This window comes from Alligator mississippiensis, chromosome 2, assembly GCF_030867095.1.
Source record: "Alligator mississippiensis isolate rAllMis1 chromosome 2, rAllMis1, whole genome shotgun sequence".
NCBI lineage: Eukaryota > Metazoa > Chordata > Crocodylia > Alligatoridae > Alligator > Alligator mississippiensis.
Genome location: NC_081825.1, coordinates 252687079 through 252700573, shown reverse-complemented (window position 1 = coordinate 252700573; position 13495 = coordinate 252687079).

Below are 13495 nucleotides of genomic sequence, written 5' to 3'. Positions count from 1 at the left end.
CATTCAGGGCAATTTGCTGCATGCTGGTACACACATGCAGGAGCTTGCCCAGGGACAAACTGCAGTGGCACAAATATGTTCCACTGCTATTTGTCTTGCAGCATGAGTAACTGGTGCCTCCTGACTCTGTAGGGGGTGCCCACCAGCGGCTGATTGCTGACTGAGGGAGGAGGGTCCCCTAGCAGCTGATCACCAGAAGCACTGGTGGCAAAACTGGAAGTGCTGCTGGCAAAACTGGAAGTGCGCTGGCGCTTCTTGTGGGGGGCACTGGCTGGCACTCCCCACTCCCTGTCCAGAAAGGGACAATCTCAGGGGGGGCATGAGCCCCGCTGTGCCTTCCCTATGCATTGCCTATGTCTTGCCAGAAATGCATATGCATGCTCATGGGGATGCACCCATAAGGGACAAAAATTCTCTCTCAGCATTTTGAATGAAAGCACCTCTTATAAAATTATTATTAGCAGGTGGAGGCTCAAACCAAATTCACTCCCTACTGTACATGGCTTAGCACAAACATGGAAAAGACAGTTTGGGTGTGTCCAGATGAGTTAAGACATTTCCTACCATATTCTCTTAAAAAAACTTGGTGACTGTGGCATTGATGCCTACACAGTCAGATGGGTGGCAAATTGGCTAGATGGACGCACCCTGAGAGTGGTGGTAGACAGGTCATTTTCAGCCAGGAGGGATGTGGGTAGTGGAGTCCCTCAGGGCTTGGTCCTGGGGCCTGTACTGTTCAACATCTTTATCAGCGATCTGGATGTGGGTGTGGAAAGCACGCTGTCCAAATTCGCTGATGACACCAAGATGTGGGGCAAGGAGGGCACACTGGAGGGGGGGATAGAATCCAGCTAGATCTAGACGGGTTATAGAGGTGGGCGGATGAGAGTAAGATGGAATTCAATGCAGACAAGTGCAAGGTGCTGCATCTAGGGAGAAGGAACCAGCAACACACCTATAGGCTGGGGAACACCCTTCTTGTCAACACGGTGGCAGAAAGGGATCTTGAAGTCATTGTTGACTCCAGGATGAACATGAGCCGCCAATGCGAGGAATTGGTCAGTAAGGCTAACCACACCTTGTTGTGCATCTACAGATGCATCACAAGCAGGTCCAGGGAGGTAATCCTTCCCCTCTATGTAGCACTGCTCAGTTGGAATACTGTCATAGTTAGAATACTGAGTCCAGTTCTGGGCGCCGCACTTCAAGAGGGATGTGGCTAGCATTGAGAGGGTCCAGAGGAAGGCCACTCACATGGTCAAGGGGCAGTGGGTCAGGTCTTACGAAGAGAGGCTGAAGGGCCTGAATCTATTCAGCCTCCACAAGAGAAGGCTGAAAGAGGATCTGGTGGCCATTTACAAACTCACCAGGGGGGACCAGCGGGAATTGGGTGAGGCTCTGTTCCCCCAGGCACCACCCAGGGTTACTAGGAATAGCGGCCACAAATTGTTAGAGAGAAGGCTCAGGCTGGACATCAGGAGACATTACAGTTAGGGCTGCCAGGCTCTGGAATGGGCTCCCAAGTGAATTGGTACTCTCTCCTACCTTGGGGGTCTTCAAGAGGAGGCTGGACAGATATTTGGCTGGGGTGATATGACCCCGGCACTTGTTCCTGCCTAGGCTAGGGGGTTGGACGTGATGATCTCTTTAAGTCCCTTCTGACCTTAAGCACTATGAAACTATGAAACTATTACATGTGGTATGTAGACAGGTCTGTGGCACCACATACCACATATGACACACATGCAGGCATTTCCTGCACTGCTGCTTTGCTTATGCCTAAAATTCATACCTAAAAAATATGGGGCGGTGCACATAGTGGCAGTACCCAAAACTGGAGGCTGGCTAGCCAGAGCTAAGTTGCTGGCTGCAGGGTTGCTGGCCCCAGCCTCCCATACCCAACCTGGGACACCGTGATATGTGCCAGAGTGTGTGTGGCAAGGGCATCCCCCAGGGACAAGTAGCAGAAGGTATACTGCTACTGTTTGTCCCTGGGGAAACACATGTTCCCACTCATGGGAACACACCCTTGTTGTCCTTTTCTTGAAGAATCTGCATTTAACCAGACAGATGGACAAGATAAAACTGGTAGGAAATGATAGGAATGGAAATAAAGGTGCAACACTGTTTCCTTTAGTCACATAGCAAAAGAGCTGGTAACAGAACTCAGGACATAATTCCCAGACTACTGAATCACACTGCCTTTTAAAACATAGAGAGTCAGCAAACTGATGTAAGTCTAAAATTCAGCATTTTTTGCTGGATTTCACAACACATCCCATTTTATATGCATTAAATATTTTCAGTGTTTTATGTTCTTTGGCACCCAGTGCAATAGCATCTGTGCATGCCATAACATTTAAAACATCAGTACATACATTTAAAGTCTCTTTAAGCAGAAAGAAAATGTCACCTTATATACACTACCATTATTCAGAGAGCTGCTAAATAAGGGTTTTGCAGAACCAGGGGATATATCGGGTTCTATAATCCAGGCCCCTTTGCTGATGTTATTGCTACTTTCTAAGAATGAGACAGGGAAAATATATACAAGGTAGTGTGTGTTCTTAGACTTGTGAACAAAATACTGTTATGCCCATGAAACAGGAAATCTACAGCATAATCAAGGTTCCCTTTTCATCCTCCAGTTTTGCTCACCATTTATACATATCACAATCGAATTCACAGATCCCAAATGAGATTGGGAACCCAGTGTGCTAGGAATTACACAAATACAAAATCTAAATGGCCACATTTGGTATTTCAATCCAACATTCAAGAGCTATTAAAGTCTGTTGCTGCCTAAATTTGTAGGTGCTGAAAGTCCCATAGAAGCACTCAGAGGCCTATGTCAAAAAATGTAGATCCTCAAAGTTTCCTGCTCAGCTGCCAGATAATCTGAAGGTGCCCAAAGCTCCCCAGTTTCTGCCACTAGAGTTTCTCTAGGTGCTTAAATCTTTGCTGCTGGATGTAAAGCAAGCCATTAATACCCCGATACCAGTGAGACACCTGGGTGGATTCTCAAAATAAGGGTGCATGCAAGTGTTACTTTTCTACCAATGGAATTGAAGTTCCACTGGTAGAAACCCTACGTGTACAAGCAAGCATTCAAGCAATTTCTGAGAGACCAAAAATGGCAGCTCCAGTAAAAAAATCTGCCATTTCCAAAAAGGCAGATGTGGCCTCCGGTAGAGATTTTACCAGAGAAACAAATGCTTGTACACTTAACTCTCTGACAGAAGCTGCTACACTGCCCTCTGGCATCCAAGCATATATTACTTTGCCCCCCACCCCCCAATCTAGCTTCAACTTCCCTCCAAATCTTCAGACAGGCAGTTTGTGACCCAGCTGAACTCCACTGCTCTGGTCAAGCATGGAGCAAACAATTCTCTCTGTCAGCTTTAGGGTTGGAAAAGCCCAGCTCCTTTCCACAGCCCTGAGGATGTGCAACTATTAATGCTCTTGACCGTGAGCAGATGGGAGACACCAACTTGTCAGCACAAAACACTGTCCTGGATTGGCCCGCTCCCCATCTCCTCACCATTTCCAGAGCTCCCTCACTTTCTTCATCCAATGGACCCAGATCTGCACAGCCACCAACCCTGCCATTCCTGTAGCCCCCTTATCTCCCCATCCCATGGACTCTGATGCTACCTGAATGGCTGATTTGCATCCAGGAAGAATGGGTCTGGTTATGATGTGGGGTTGGGTCTATGTAGTTTGGGTCCAGGAAGGGGCAGGGTCTGACTGATTCGGGGCCAATCATGGAGGAGCCAAAGTGCTGTGTCCCCCTGTACCTCACCTCCTGTATCTGTACCCAAGAGTCCCAGCCACCCATATGCATAGCTGGCAACACCCAATCTCAACCTGCAAAAACTTGATCCAGCAGTACCCAACCTCCACATGGCAGCACCCACTATAACCAGGCTTTCCTGACCTGCGCTGAAATGGGGACTGTCAGTTGGTGCCAGAGATGTAGGGATCCATTGTGGGCTGCTGGAAGGAAAATTGACAGACTCCAAAAGACAGACAAGCTCTGGGTCTCCTGTCTCAAAGCCTGACAGCTCTGAGGGAGGGAGGGAAGGAAGGATGGGGTGTTCTGGGCAACGGGTGCAGTACCCCGGGGTGGCCAGTCATTCCATGGTGACCTGTCCATCAGCTGCTGTCAGCTGTCTCCAGCAGATAAGAGGGCCTGCAAAGCACACTGGGATGTGTACACAGCATTCAGCTGGGACCTTTAACTCCTGCACAGTGCTTGCTCTGTAAGTTTTTTCTACCAGAAGAACAATACTAGAAGACTTCTCTTATATTATTTGAATGCTTGTACACACTTTAACCTGTTCTCCAGCTATCTTGCCTTTGGGGATCACTATGGTAGGCACTCTCAAAAAATGCCGATCAGAACAAGCCTTGGAAAAAGAAAGGTGGTTACTATACTTTTGGGGATGTCTGGCCCCATTTTCCCATTGTACCCATTAGTCACAATTTTATTTATTTTATTCAAAGGTTCAGGACAGCTTATAATAAGAAAATAGAATAACTTGTAAAACAGAACACCAAGAAAATAAAGCAACTTGAAAAGGAACTAGAATTTTAACATAAAACAGAGACCCTCCTAAACAATATCACAGCTGAGCTTTGCGTGCTAAATTCTTGCCCAAATAGGAAGGTCTTACAGTGCTTCCAAAAGCTGTGCAGGCTTAGGCTTTGGTAGGCCTCAAGAAGGAGGAATTTCCAGAGATGAGCATTGAGAATAATCTCCCATGAATTTTTGCTGAGAAGACTCATGTACACAGTAGGAGACCTATTTTTCAAATTCCCACTCTGGCTGATCAAGAGCAAGGACTTTCTCCTATAAAGCCTTTATTGCCTATCACAAAGCTGACCAGGTGAGACTTCGTGATTGTAAAACAAGAGTTGAGAAAGGCATCAAGTGTCTGGATAGCGCGATCAGCTGGCTTCTGCAAATCCCATTCCCAGGCATTTTAACTGTTCTCAGGTATTATACATGATGTTAACCTAGGCTGTGGAAATAGGGCAATAGAGCATGTAGAGGTGGACAATGTAGTGAAGCTATTAATTGAGTCCTAAGTGGTTAAAGGGTTAGACCTAGGTAAAACAAGATGTCTATGACAGGGGTACAACGAGAATATCTTCTGAGTCCCAGCCCCATATATTAGCTAACAGACAATTATTTTTGATTTTGCACAGTTATTTAACATTTGGAATAGAAAGACCTACAAACAGGAGAGATTTACTGAAAACAACAGCCTCTGTCTCCTTTTCTATTGATTCCATTCCACTTAAGATATGGCTTCTTTACTATCACTGATAAAAACATGAATATCTTGACAAGTAGACTATGGATGGAAATAAAAGGGACTGATATATTTATAGGAGTGGCCAACCATGCCTAAAATATTTTTTAGATGACTTGATACACATATGATTAAATGTTGCTCAAATATGTATCAGGTTTGGGCAGAAGAGTAGAATTGTTTATTTTCTAGGCTTGCAAGCCAAAGTTTGGTGTTCAAAATAATTTTTGTACTCAACTGCATTAAATTATCATAAAAAATTGCCTGTAGATAGACTTTCTGAACATTTTTCAGAAAGGTGGGTGGGTGAAAAGAAGGCTCCAAAAGAGCACAGCAAACAAGCCATACACAGGTCTTCTTTCATGTCACTCTGACAGCCTTCTTAGGGATCTTAACTTTGGATTAAGAAACTTGTGCCGTGTGAACCAACCAACATTTTTCTTTCTCTCACATCACTGGTCTCCCTGGCAAATTTTGGACCAATGGCAGGCAGCTGTGATGTTTGCTCTGATCAGGAAAAATATGTTGACCTCATCCTTACTTGTCACATTCTTGTGAATATGTACACTGTCATGACCCAAAGGTCTGATTTTGTGTGTGCTTCAGCACTAGAATTATCCCCGTGGGATTACAGCTTCATTGCACGGTGGAGTATTGCTGCACAGAGAACCCGCGTGCAAAGGAGAGAGTTCCCGCCACTTTGCAGCTGTCTTTGCAGGGTGCATTTTCTTTGCAGCACAGAAATGCACCGTGCAAAGAGTTCCTGCTCTTCGAATGCAAATTTGTTCCCCGCTATTGGCTAGTTCTAAATTATTCCCACGTGGTGGCTAGCGATTGGCCTGCTAGCTGTATAAGAGGCTTGAGCGGTTTCCGCCCAAGCTGAAGAGGACTCCACATCCATCTCATGGGGACTCTGGGTATGTGGCAGGGTAATAGAAACCCTGTGTGAGATCCAGAGGAGTTTGGCGGCCTGATCCACCACCCACCTCTTCCCGTCTTTGTGCGGTAACCTTTTATAAGACGTATCTACGAGTTTTGAGGTGCGCTTGTCCTGGACATCCGGAGTTCTGTTTACGTGGAGCCTAGCAAACTCCACGTGACTGTTCGTGTTTTCTGTTTGTAACCGCAACTCAAGCAAGTTTTCAGCCTGCACCACGACCATCTAGGTGTAAGTAAACAACCTTAAAATCAACCATTAAGCGTTTGTGCCTAATTCTAGCTCGGCGCCCGCCCTGTCCGACCCGGCGTGCCTGGGCTGCCGGCCATGGCCCGCATGCAGCGCGACCAGGGCCACGGGTTTGCACCCGGCCCGCACATGGCGACGAGGATGGGATCAGGAGAGGGCTCGCTAAAGTTAGAATTAGTTGAGAACTGCCCTTGGAAGAGTGGGAAGCGCGGCGTGGCAAGCGTCGCGGAACTGGAGGCGCACATTGCATACCACCAGGCGGGTGGAACGGGTAAGAGATGTATCAGTGGACACCTTTCGCTAAAGGGAGAAGAGGGAGCTCCCGAAGACGGAGCCCTAGAAGGGAGAGAAGTGTATCTTTACCCTGCGGCGTTCGGGTGTATCATGAGCGACGAGCGGGTCCTGTACAGGCCCCTCGATGCTGTGACCCTCGCCGAAGTCGACCCGGCGAGCGCGGTAGGCCCGACCCTCACCCGGGAGTGTGTCCATTGCTCGCGATGTGCCCGGGAGATGGGAGAGCCGATGCCAATCGGCTGGTTCTCCCCTTGCATGGTAATACCTAGACTGAGGGGTCGCGATCTTCCGTCCGAGCTCCGCGAAAACCCGGAGGCGGAGGACCGCGCCGTAGATGAGAGAGTGGTCCTATGGTGCAACAAGGGGGGAGAATTGAATGCAACTTTTCAAACCATGACGGATCTAATGAATAAAACTTTAAGTTTGAAGACCCAGCTGCGTATGGCCGTTCGGGCGGTCAGAGAAGCAGCTGAGAGAGGGGATCTTAAAACGGCATGACAAGATGGCACCGAGCAGAAAGAGGACCGCGTGGAGGAGCCGGAAAAGAGGGATGGAGCTTCGGAGGAGCCCGTGAGGGTTCGGCCGGTAACTCCGCCCATCAACGTAACGCCGCTTCTGCCGACCACGCCCCTCTGCCGACGGGAGGGGGAGTCAAGCGGAGGAGTGCGTCCGCCCCTCCCGCCTGAAACAGCAACAACCCCCACTGTAACAATAACTACAGCTCCAATGGAAACAACAACAACAATGACTCGCGAAGAAACTGATCAGCCTACAGCATCAAGCAGCCGAGTCATCAATCCGCAGAGTGCAGTTCATGCTACTACTTATTACGCTCGCTCCAGAGCTGAACTGCAGAATTTGTGTAGAGAATCCAGGATCCGACCTGAGGAAACTCTGGCTGTGTGGTTGGGATGTCTGGTCGTGGAGCTTGGGTCCGACCTCCTGGACCAGGAAGAAGCAAGCTTCTTGGTGAGACAAGCTTCATGGAGTAGGGGACATGTCACTGACATCAACATGGTGGCGTTTAGCGTCCACTGGCCTATTCCAATTCCAGCGCTTGTGGCAGGAGTGATCGAACAAAAAGCCCACGCTTGGCATGATGGACGACCAGAGCACACCGGTGCAGAACAGCTTGTACTGGCTATCATAGGAGTTTCATATTGTGCCTGGAACCCAAGAGTATGCACGCTGGGACTGACACCGCTCCAGCAAATGCGACCGTGGCCTCATCGTCACCTGTGAGACCCTGGAACCGTTCCAGTGACCCTTGACAGCATAGACAGTTGTCTTAAGGTCTATGGGCAAAGAAACATCATGGTTTTGCGAATTGTGCTTAACCCAATGGTTGACCACCCTGTGAGTAGTCTCCTTCATCAGTTGCCAAGACTGCACGTCCTAATGGAGCCAAGACTGTCCGGTGATCGGGAATGTCAACGCCCAACTGAGGCTCAGAACACAAGACACCGCGAATCCGAACGTACAGTATTATGCCAGAGAACGCAAGAGGAGCGATACATGTTTGGATTCCTCCTGCAGCGTTCTGGACTTAATAAGCGACAGCTTTGGATTTTGGGGGACGCGGGACAATGGCAACTAGCCTATGAGTTAGGTTTTCATTACCTAGAAGAAGGTGACGACGACTCCTCGACGATTTCGTTGAGTTGTTGAGTGTGAAAAGAGAAAAGGGTCTGTCCAGTATAGAATCGTGTTTAGATATCTATATTTAATAGTGATAGTAAGTTTAATCGACTGCATTATCGTGCAGTCCCATGTAATTTTGTAAATAATAGTAAAATAACCATTTTAAGAACTTTTATAGATCCAGGATTTGGAGTGCATGGTGGAGAGAGGCCCCGAGAGGGACAACATCACTGAAAGGAGTGGAGGCCTGACACGTGATTCCACCATGACGCCCACTGAAGCCCTGATCATCCAGTTTTTTGTTACGAATGTAATTATGTGTATATGTGTGTGTGCTGGCTATTATTTGATTCGATCCCTTGAGGACGAACTTTTATTGTTAACTAATTTTGTATTTGTTCGTTTAGTTTCACGAACCATTAACAGAGCTACTAATGATCCGGATGGGGAACATATAGTATAATTCTATTGTGCCTTCAGCAAGGGGGGATGTCATGACCCAAAGGTCTGATTTTGTGTGTGCTTCAGCACTAGAATTATCCCCGTGGGATTACAGCTTCATTGCACGGTGGAGTTTTGCTGCACAGAGAACCCGTGTGCAAAGGAGAGAGTTCCTGCCACTTTGCAGCTGTCTTTGCAGGGTGCATTTTCTTTGCAGCACAGAAATGCACGGTGCAAAGAGTTCCTGCTCTTCGAATGCAAATTTGTTCCCCGCTATTGGCTAGTTCTAAATTATTCCCACGTGGCGGCTAGCGATTGGCCTGCTAGCTGTATAAGAGGCTTGAGCGGTTTCCGCCCAAGCTGAAGAGGACTCCACATCCATCTCATGGGGACTCTGGGTATGTGGCAGGGTAATAGAAACCCTGTGTGAGATCCAGAGGAGTTTGGCGGCCTGATCCACCGCCCACCTCTTCCCGTCTTTGTGCGGTAACCTTTTATAAGACGTATCTACGAGTTTTGAGGTGCGCTTGTCCTGGACATCCGGAGTTCTGTTTACGTGGAGCCTAGCAAACTCCACGTGACTGTTCGTGTTTTCTGTTTGTAACCGCAACTCAAGCAAGTTTTCAGCCTGCACCACGACCATCTAGGTGTAAGTAAACAACCTTAAAATCAACCATTAAGCGTTTGTGCCTAATTCTAGCTCGGTGCCCACCCTCTCCGACCCGGTGTGCCCGGGCTGCCGGCCACAGCCCGCGAGCAGCGCGACCAGGGCCGCAGGTTCGCACCCGGCCTGCACATACACCATCACAAAGCAGTCTAGGAGGAAGGCTATGTTTCAGACATCCACTATTTTGAGGTCCGGATAATAACCAGAACTATGCCCCAAAATTAATGTGGCTTTAATGGAACTCTTTGTATGTACCAGAGAAGTCAGAAAGTACACATTAAAAAAGGAAGGATCATTCATATTTTCAGTGCATCAGAATTGCAAAGCTTGGGTCTGGGGATGTTTCAGTTGTGACCCACTATGGAAAAAAAAATCAAGGTCAGCTGTGATATGGAAGTCAGAACAGGAAGCTCTAAAACGTTTGGGGGTGTTTAGATAGAGATATTGATTGTGGTAGTCTACATTTGGCATTAACTCTCCATAAAATCTTATGGCTCTGGGTGAATGCAGAGATTCTTGTTTTCTCTCCTAGCAATTCTATTGGAAAAGAAGAAGTAAGTCTATATTTCCATTAGGCTTACCAGGTTCTGTCAGCTCTATAATCCATGCTGGCTTTGTGACTATTGTTATTCTGAAACCAACAAACATGTCTATTTTGTAAGCTTTAGCCTCCTTAACCTAAGGTTTGATTCCTGTTGTTTAGCTACATGACAGTATTCTTTTACAGCATGTAAACTGTTTAAACATATTTTAGCTTATTAAAGTATTAAATCTGTGCCAACTGTTCAGATTTTCACACAGTTACACTTGAACTGTATATAAAAGTGAAAAGAGACAATTGTAAGAACATTATAAAATAGTGAAGACTGTTTCACAGCCTGTAAGTACAAAACACACTACTGATTGCTCAAGCCTTTGCTCGGTTTATCTTTATCCTTCTGCTTGCTATTTTTCACTCAAATTATAACACCTTTTTCTGTAAGATAAATTAGCAGGTTTTTTAGTTTTAAAGCTCAGATCCTTAGAGAAGCTTAATATAAAGTACAGTCATTAGGGTTTGGTAAGAGTCCAAGTTTTATGTAAAGAAAACATAAAAACACTGCCAAGAAAAAAAAAGGAAAGGATCAAATATGGCAAACATGCACAGAATTAGTACTAACCCTTCGGGATTATGACACTTTATAAAAGATTTGCTTTAAGTCCTTACAACGTCAATATTTTGAAGTTTTCTTTTCTGCATATTTCCTCCTTACATTAGGCCCAGTCCTGCAGTGAATAAGTGGACAACTCGATTTTCTTTGAACAGTGATTGCCACAATGAACATTTTGTACTGCTTCTCAGTGTGTGGCTCTGTCTGAAGAGGAAAATATTTGTCTACCCTTGTATAAATAATTAATTCTAATGCATTAAAATGCAATGCAACTTGAGCAATTAAAAAACCCCAAACAGTAGAGATCTGAACGATTAAATTGGCACAGATGCATTGTTTCTGCTCAATGTCAGAAAGAAATTACATAGAAAAAGCTGTATTGAGAGAGGCCTACTCAGTTGCTGCCAGTGCTATACCTATTCTGAGGATTAGCATAAAAAGTACAGCATTTGGAGCAGTTCAACCACATTAAAAAAATCGAGGAAACACTACAATGTGAAGAATTTTCTTTTTTGCCAACAGTACAGTGTCTCAAAATGGAATTAAAAAAATAATCAACATGTGATGCTCCTTAATGTATATATTAATGGAAATATCAAAGCTAGTTTTCAGTAAGTCTTTTTGACATATGCTGCATTACAAAAATGGATCCTAATTGGATATGTTTACAATAGATTACTTGAAAGGGTATTTGTATGTGATCTTATTAACATAAATATTTTCTTCACTTAAGCCTTAGTTATTCTAATAGAAAGATTAAACTCTTTACTGCAACATGTTGTTATGTCTGTTCTTATAAATATCATGACTGCTATCAGTGTGGATTATAAATTACTCTCTCGAATTGCTGTGACTATTTGAGATCAAAACTGATTTTACTGCAATCCATAAATTAAACTAATCAGATTTAAAGCTGGTCAAAGACTTTTAAAGCATGGCAGAAGCATACACTAACATTTTACACTGCTTTCTCTTTGAAGAGAAAGAGAACACTTATAGTATGATTATACGGGCTTAGAATTTTTTCATTAAAATAGTTTTAAATTAATTGAAATGTAGAGTCCCCTTTAATGCTAGCAAGAATACCAGCCAGAGGAAAGCAAGCAAATCATTTCACAGGACCCTTTTACTTTAACACCAAGTACTTCTTTCAGCAGTGATATGTTCTTTCTGGCTAGAAAGAAATGAAATGTCTTAGAAAACATATAAAGAGGTAACCTGTAATTAAAGAGCAGAGCAGAATGCCTCACACCTGCATTTTAAACACTATGCTAGTGGTTCTTAAACATTTTAGACTCAAGGTCCATCCATAGCTTTCCTTAATTTGATGGCACTCTCTGTGGAAGTGAGGAAGGTACCCCCTTTTTTCCCCATGGAAGGAGATGTGCGCTTCCCTTCCTCCCCCCCACCTCCCATACTTTTGCCTTAATGTATGAAGTCCAGGGAGTACTCCTCGCCTGTAGGGAAGCACAGGGGCAATATTCACTATATTTTTTCTGGGGTGATGCCATTGTCCATCTGGGCTCTCAGAAAGGCTAGCAGCAGTCTCACAGTGGCGCCTCTTCCTAGGCTGTGCTTCAGGAGCTGCTTTCTGTTCCATCCCCACATAGCTTCTTTTTTAAATCAAGACGTGGGGCAGTTCCACCTGGCACAAAACACACTAGTGATTGCTCAGGACTTTGCTTAGTTTATCCTTCTGCTTTCAGGGCTACACCCTTAAAAGGATCTCATGGCATCCCAGAGTGCAGTAGCACTCTGGTTGAGAATTACTGTACTATACTTTAAAGCACTTCCTTAAAACAATTTTGTAGATTTTCTTTATTGTGGCTGCTGTTTTAGGCTTTGCTGCTGAGGAAGTCAATGAAAAATTTGTCATTGATTTTAATAGCCTCAAGATTGTGACCCTTATAAATGCACCTCCCTAGAAATTAGAAACAAAGTTTCCCCATTGCTTAAATCTGCTTTGCATCACTCTGCTGGGGAAAGTATGCCTGAAGGCAACAAAACCGGCCATAAAACATCATCCTGGCATGCACCATCTTTGAGTGGCAAAGAGCTCCCATAATGGGTACTGCCTGGCATTCATCATTACAGAAGCCTAAAGGATTGATACCAAGAGAGCCTAAGATGGGAGGAATGGTTGGTAAATGTATTTTGCATCCCCTGAGCTATTCCAAGTACTCCTCAATTACAGTCAAGGTAAAATAGCTATGGGCCTGAGCTGCTAAAATGTAAGGTTTGAACCTTTCCAAGACTGGGGTGTCTGGATCTGAAGTTTTGACTAAGCCTGTTGTAGAGGAAGAGGTGCCACTAGAAACATTTGGCTTTAGATTTGGATTCTGAACATCTCAAATGTTCAGTGCCTTTGAATCTAGAATGCTGTAAATGGAAGTGAATGAAAGGTGTTTCATTACTTGTGAATTAATTTGACCTGTTCTTCTTTCTCACTTAATCTATAGATTGCAGGGAAAGGGGTATATTCCCAATGACATTCTGTATGGGGGGGGTGGAGAGGGGGAGTCCCATAAAACATATTTATAGTTTATGTAATCCGATACTAAGTATCACAACAAGTATGGCACAGATTTATCAAGGTGAAAGGCCTATCTAGACAAAAGATTTTGCCAGTATACAGTACTTTGACATAAACTTCTGAAAATAAAAATATGATTTTTGAAACTACTGCTTAAGGAATCAAAAAGCCACAATTGTATTCTCATGCATGTCAGTCTTGTGGCTTGAATATATTTTGGCTATAATCCTAATTTGCATTTGCTTCACTAGATCACAGGGTTAG